This window comes from Schistocerca gregaria, chromosome 2 (genome assembly GCF_023897955.1).
Source record: "Schistocerca gregaria isolate iqSchGreg1 chromosome 2, iqSchGreg1.2, whole genome shotgun sequence".
Taxonomy (NCBI): domain Eukaryota; kingdom Metazoa; phylum Arthropoda; class Insecta; order Orthoptera; family Acrididae; genus Schistocerca; species Schistocerca gregaria.
Window position 1 is genome coordinate 345,177,425 of NC_064921.1, and position 7,636 is coordinate 345,185,060.

Genomic DNA, 7,636 nt, shown 5'->3' on the forward strand with positions numbered 1-7,636 from the left:
GATTCACAAGTCAAACAGATGCAGTGGTCTGCCAAAAATCATACACCTAACTTGAAACGCATGTAATCCCACAGAATGCATGTTGACAGAAAACTGGGAGTAGCAAGTTGTCCAAAAGTGATTTAAATTGTATGTTTACCCTCAAACAGCCAATATGGCTATGTTCCAGGACAGTCTGAGAATCTTAATACGTACTAAAATTATTCTCTATCTTTAATTGTTTTACGTGGGTTCCTAATGGCTTATGGCTTATGTGTGGTTTACAGATAGACAAGACCTGTCTGAATCTCACATCTGCCAATTGATGCATTTAAGTGTTCATATTTTAAGGATCTGTAGTTGTGGCAACTGTGTTTGCCTTGTGTCAAATATAAGACTCACAGGAACCAGACTGAATCATTAAAATAGAGAATGGTGTTTACTGAAACATACACTGTCAACAAAAAGAAAAAAAAATCATGTAGGTCTTGCATTACTTTTCCTCATAATCACCATTTACCTCAATACCTTTTGTCATCGGTGGGATGAGTTTTTATATTCCTGTGTCATAAACATATCTCACCATCTTTTTCAGCCAGTTCTTCACTTTCATTTTCACCTTATTGTCATCAGAAAAGTGTTTTCCATGAAGGTGTTCCTTTAATTTAGTAAACAGATGATAGTCACTAGATGTGAGATTGGTGCTGTGACAGGGCTGCCTTAAAACATCCCAACCAAACGAAGTCAACAACTCTTGTGTTGCATGACTGGTGTGCAGATGTGCCTTGTCACAAAGGAAACAGGCTTCCATTGTCAATATCCCGTGATGTTTGTTTTGTATGGCTTACAGTATCTTTCAGCATTTACTGTTTCACTTCTTTCCAGAAAATCAATGAGCAGAACCGATTTCTGTCCCAAAGCACTGACACCATGATTTTTCTCACTGTTCGCTGAATTTTGAAGTTTTTGGCTGAAGGAGACTGAGTATAGTGCCACTGCATTGATGGTTGTTTGCTGTCTGGAGTACGGTGATAAGCCCAGGTTTCATCTCCTGTCACTATAGAGTTGAGAAAAGCCTCGCCTTCAGTCTCAAGACAATCAAGAAATTCGCAAGCGGCATTGATTTGGTAAGTGCAGACAACATGTGTTAATTTATTTGATCAGTTATGATTTCATGAACAACTGTTCATGAAATCTTTGGAAAAACTGCATGCAGGTCGTCCATTGTTAAATAGCAAGAAGAGAGATGATGTTCTTCAATTTTCTGCACCACATCATCAGTCACAACAGACGGCCTTCCGCTTCTGTCTTCATTGTGAATTTCCGTCCTTCCAAAATTGAAATTCTGTACCCATTTCATTACATGCTGCCTTGACATTATGGCCTCTCCATAAACTGAAACAATTTTGTGATGAATCAGAGCAGCGTTCATGCTGTTAGCACTTAAGAAGCGAATTAGAGCATGCACTTCGCACTTGGTGGGAGCCGGAATGAGAACAATCATTTCTAACAGTCACCACAACATTAATCATTGAACTAATGGTTGTTCAGAATGCTTGTTCTTCTGATGGCTTCCCACTACATAGCAGGACTCAGTGTGGTGCAAATGTGTGAATTAAGCAGGCACCCATGGCATGGAGACACACTCATGTTTCCTACAGCCAACCTGAATGCGTTTGAAAGGAGTCAAAATGTGGCCCTTCATTTCAGAGAATTACCACACAAGTCGGATACGCTGCATCAGTTGTGCAACGATGCTGGTATCAGTGATCACATGAAAATTTTCAATGCTGTAGACTACGTTCCGGATGTCCACGAAGCACAGACGCCTGCCAGGATCGTCATATTGTAAGGGTAGCTGTGGCAGATCATATAGTTATCACAGGACAGACAAAGAGGGCTTGTGAGCCCAGATGTGTCAACACAACCCGTTGCAAGCCAGTTACTAGCAATGGTACTATGAGTACGAACACCTCTAACCTGTCTTCCACTCACACCACAGCATCAACATGCATGGCTTGACTAGTGCCATCACCGAATCACTTGGAAGATGGAATGGCATCCATGGCCTTCAGTGATGAAAGCAGGTTTTGCCTGTATGCAAGTGATGGTCGTTTGCTTGTGCAACTTAGATCTGGTGAGTGTTGTCTTGTAGAATGCATTTGTCCAAAACAGCCTGGCCCCATCCCAGGACATATGGCTTGGAGTGCAATAGGATGCAACTCATGTTCATCTTGGTGTTTCTGGAAGGGACACTAACCAGCACTTAGTACATGCACAAGTTGTTAGACAAGTTCTTTTGCCATTCTTGCAACAGGATGGTGATGTGTCATTCCAACAGAATAATGCTTGCCCACCCACTGCCTGTGAAACTCTATGTGCTCTGCAAGATGTGCAGCAAGTTGCTAGGCTGGCATGATCTCAAGACTTGTCTCCAGTTGAGCATGTGTAAGATATGATGAGAAGTGATTCGTATGACTTGGGAACCAACAACTCTTACAGAATAACATAAATAGGTCGAGCAGGATGGAATAAGATATCGCAGGGCAGTATTCACTTTAGATTTGATTGACTGGATGCCAGAGTTAGCACCTGCATTGTTGCCTGTGGAGGCTACACCACACACCACATACTAATATGGGTGTTTAAGCATGGATTGATATCTGTTATGTCAGAACAACTAGTACTACTGATCTGTAAATGTAATCATTTCTTGTACTTCATATGCACTGTTGCAATAATAAATACAGAGTGAACTGGAAACCTCTAAATGGGTGTACTAATTTCTTTTCTGGCAATGTAGTTCTAGTTCATTACATTTACGACTGTCAGGATTAACACGGACACACACAGTTAATATTTTTTTTAATGAAAAATCTGCAATGTATTTTGTTCCCACTCCTCCAGTCTTTGAAATATCACATCTAATTGACAAGTTGTATAGAATACTTCACTGTGCTGGTTATGGTGTATACTTAAGTGATGAATAGGATGAGACTTAAAACACTTCTTTGATGGACACCATTCTGTTGCTTATATTTTCCTGAGTGTGTCTCTCCTATCTTGAACTATTTTAATTTCTCAGCAATGAAGGATGTCAATAAAAATTTTGAAAGCAATTTCCACCATTTGATTGTTAATTGCTTATTTATTTCACACAATCATGATTTCTACCTTTGAAGCCATTCTTCAAGTGCATATTGAAATGCAAAAATATGTCAGACCTGTCTGTAACATGTCATTGTCAAAAAACATATTTCTGGTCTTATAGACCAGTTGTCATATTAAAGGTTACAAGTATACATAAATACATAATGAAGTCACCAGAGGTATGGGGATGCTGAAGTGAAGGCTATGGAATGGGACACAGAGCAGCTCATGGCTGCAAAGAGACACTGCCAATCTGTAAACATTTTATTTTCCTTTGCCTCAGGTGTTACAAGTATCTGTTGTCCCGCTCATGTTGAATACCACTTACTCAGCAGTTTGGTTGCTCTGCTTTGCCAAGGATGCAACGCCATTGCCTGTGACCCAGTTGTGACGGTCATGGAGAGGCATGCTACTCAGCCACAAATGCTTCGGTGATGGCCATACTCTGACCTCCTGTGACAAGTGGCACTTGCGCCACATCGGCCCACTCCCCATGATGGCAGAAGGCGGGTGCTGCTGGGTGGTTGTCCCATGCAGCAGCTGAGATGTGACCCTCCCCCACCCTCCTCCTGCCTCTGGGCAGGAGTAGACTGTGCTACTGAAGAGCCTGGTCTGGTCCACTGCTGACTGGCTCTGAGTTGCTTGTGAATTCAGGGAGTCGATCTGTGGCCCCACCACAGATTGGAACTGTGATCCTCCATTGGAAGCTTCATGTGGCCACTGATGTAGCAAAGCACCATAGTCCAAGAGAGCTGTGACTCTAAAGACAGTGGTACTACTTGACAGCACCCTATTTATAGTCAGCTGTATGCATATGTTTTGTGAATGTGCCTCTTCAAGTCACATTCTGACACAGTAGATTAGTGCCAATGAGCTGGTTTTGACAGCGGCTTGTGGCAAGAGTTATTCACAATCTCGCTGAGCACATCTTTGTGCCAATGGCAGCCCAATGTACTTTGCTACTTCATGTTGCACAAAGTTATTATCAACAAGCCCACACCTGCAATCCCCTCTCACAAATTCACACTGGAACTGCCATACACGGTGATGCCACAACATTATTTTCTCCCCTGGGAAGACACAGTTCCCAGGTCAACCTCTAACTGCTGTACATGCTCCTCAGTTACAGGGACTTCTCTTAAGCTCAGTCTAATCTACTACATGTCTTCTACAAGTGTTCATAATAAAATATATTATTTCATGGCACTGCACGCATTTTGCATCACCCACACGTACTTGACTCCTAATGTTCCGCTGTTACTTAAGCACTAGGCACCAAGAATTTCAGAGTTCGCTTCTCCCATTATAGTCTTTATATCCAATCCACTGGGATTTGTAGCACTCATGGTACCTTTTGTTTGCTGGCTTTCTGCCTTATAAGAATGAAAGGGAAATATAACAGAGGTGGGGCTGCTATGGCCAACAGTCTTGCCAGAGTGGTAACACTGGTTCCCATCAGATCACCAAAGTTAAGTGCTGTCGGGCAGGGCTAGCACTTGGATGGGTGACCATCCAGTCTGCCAAGTGCTGTTGGCAAGCGGGGTGCACTCTGTCCTTGTGAGGCAAACTGAGGAGCTACTTGATTGAGAAGTAGCGGCTCCAGTCTCATAAACTGACATACGGCCGGGACAGCGGTGTGCTGACCATATGGCCCTCCATATCTGCATCCCATGATGCCTGTGGGCTGAGGATGACACGGCGGCTGGTCAGTACCATTTGGCCTTCCGAGGCCTGTTCAGATGGGGAGAGAGAGAGAGAGAGAGAGACAAGAGAGAGAGAGAGAGAGAGAGAGAGAGAGAGAGAGAGAGGCTTTTATGGCACTCAGCACAGTGGCACTCAGGTCTGTTACCCACTGCTGTGCTTTTCTGTAAAGTGTGACGTATTGCATCAGCTGCTAGGCTGAGATGTGCTCCATTTGCTTGGCAATGAATTTGTCCATGGACAAATTTGCCTGGCTCCAAAGTCTCATACAGAAAGGTTATATTTCACTTGGACAAAAATCCTGTTGCCTTCACCCAGTACAGTTGCAGTTGTGTGTACTTCAGTTGATGCTGGCAGATAAAAAGTGGGTCCTGTAATGCTGCATATGGTCCCATTAATCAATATTCTACTTTATCTAAGTTTGATGCATCTAGCTTCCATGAATTCACCCTGCTGATAGCAGCTTGCTACTACCACCAGACTTCTGTAAATGGAGTAAACCCAATCCAACCTGACTCGCTGTAGACTCAGCTTGGGTTTCACTATATTCCATGTGCTATCTATCCCCTGCTGCCTGACTAGAAACAATTGCACCACACATGCATTTGGTTTGAAGTGTATCATCCTGGTTGGATACACAGTTATCCTTCTTTATCTGCTGAGATTAGTAACACCCCCTCAGTCCTCACTACCATGAACTTCTTCAAAGCCCCTCACTTTACTGGGTACAGATAGGTGGAATAGCAATGTAATTTTGCATGCTTCCCCATTACTGGGAACTGAAACAGAATGTATACACATGCTTGGTCAGTCTTTACCTCCACCGATGCCATGTGATAGTAAAATGGTAGGTTTTGCTTGCTAGGTTTTACCTCATTATAAAATTTGCAGTTTTCATATATCACTTATAAACTATACTTCAAGATCTACTAAAATCGGAAATTTTTTATATAGAAGGCTGTGGATTGCTGTGTTAGTCATGTCCAGAAGAAGATGGGCACCAGATTGAGGAAGCTGAAACAAAGTTTGAGAGGCAAGAAACTTTCTGATGGTAAAACCATAAGAGGCAGGCTGACAGACAAAATGATTGATGAACTACAGCAGTATTATGGGATGACCATTAGAAATAAGACTGAAGGATTTGTTGAAAGTGAAGCAGGCAGTATGGGCTATCTTCTTCCACAAACTGTCAACTGATGAAAAACCAGTACACCACCTTTGCCTCCCTGGACCGGATTCATGTTTCCTGCTGGTGTTCGACTTAATGTTCCGTGACGTTAATAAGCAACAAAGAAAATGGGTTTGACGCTTTTGGTATTCTCTGCAGTTATTACTGTCTGCAACTCGAATCAACCCTTCTCACATACTGGTCTATGTCATCCCTCCTTCCCTTTCATCGGATCCACTCTCCTATTCATTGACCTACATCCAACATGACCAGACAATACATGACCATGCACTTTCCTTAATACATCCTCCATCAAATTTGCTGGCACCACTATTCATGGTCCTAACCTCGTTTCTCTGCACAGAAGACCATCATACATGGTAAACTGTGGCTGTGTGCAGTGCTGCTTATGATCAATGTCAGTGTCCTGCATTTTCTGCCATACTGCAAGATTGCAACCCAAGATTTTTTTGCCATTGCAACATTTCTATTTAGAGACTCCACATTATCATGCTTTTTCCCTGGCTTGTGTGGGACTTCACAGTCGAACTCACTAAGCCTCAATGCCTACCTTGCGTGTCTATTAGATGGATCTTTGAATCCCAATGACCATTTCAAGTGGCTTGGTCTGTTTCCACACAGAATTTTTTCCTATACAAATAGCACTTAAAATACATAACCCCATAAACCACACTAAACATTTCTCCCTCTGTCGTTGAGTGATTCTTTTCCACTGCATTCAACTGTCTTGACACATAGGCCACAGGATGCTCCTTTCCATCAATTTCTTGGCTCAGCACACTCCCTAGTACCTGATTAGATGCATCACTTGCTAGAATAATCTCCTCCTTGAAATCTAGTAAAACAAGGACTGGACTCAAAATCTCCTCCTTGAAATCTAGTAAAACAAGGACCGGACTCAATATCACCACCTTTCCATAAGTTTCTTAGCTAAGAACACACACTAGTACCTGATTAGATGCAGCACATGCCAGAATAATCTCCTTCTCAAAATCTGGGGAAACTAGGGCCAGACTCAATGTCAACACTTCCTTCTATTTGTCAAATGCTTACCGACACTCCCCCATCCACTCAAACTTCTCACCTTTCCATAACAACTGTGTCAACAACTGTGCTATGTCGGCAAATCACATCACATCACAAATTTTCTATAGAAATTTGAGAGCCCAAGAAAGAACTGAACTTCTTTAATTGTTTTTGGTTCTGTACCAACCTCAGATCAGCCTGCATTCCATCCTTACTAATAATATGGCACAAATACCTCACCTCCTCCAACGCAAAATGACACTTCTCCAGATACATCAAATGTGCCACTCAAAAGCTCTTAAACACTTCGCTTAGACACTGCTTATGCTGTTCTATGCTACTCAAAATACCGTGATGTTGTCTAGGTGTATGAGACACTGCGTGGTTTCAAACACCTCAACACACTGTCCCAACAATCTTTGAAATGTTGCAGGAGCATTCTTTATGCCAAATGGCATCCTTCTATGTTGGTTACGGCCTCTGGGTGTGGAGACTGCAGTTTTCAAATGACCCTCTGGAGCCACTTCTAACTGATGATAACCAGTTGTCAGATCCATGGTTGAAAAGTACAAAAGTACTGGCATTGTCCCA

At 42.6% G+C, this 7,636-nt stretch overlaps 1 pseudogene; it reads left to right on the forward strand.

Moving 5' to 3' along the window:
• The first annotated feature begins 4,547 nt into the window (after positions 1–4,547).
• On the forward strand, positions 4,548–4,665 carry LOC126337340 (5S ribosomal RNA; annotated as a pseudogene).
• The last annotated feature ends 2,971 nt before the right edge of the window (positions 4,666–7,636 follow it).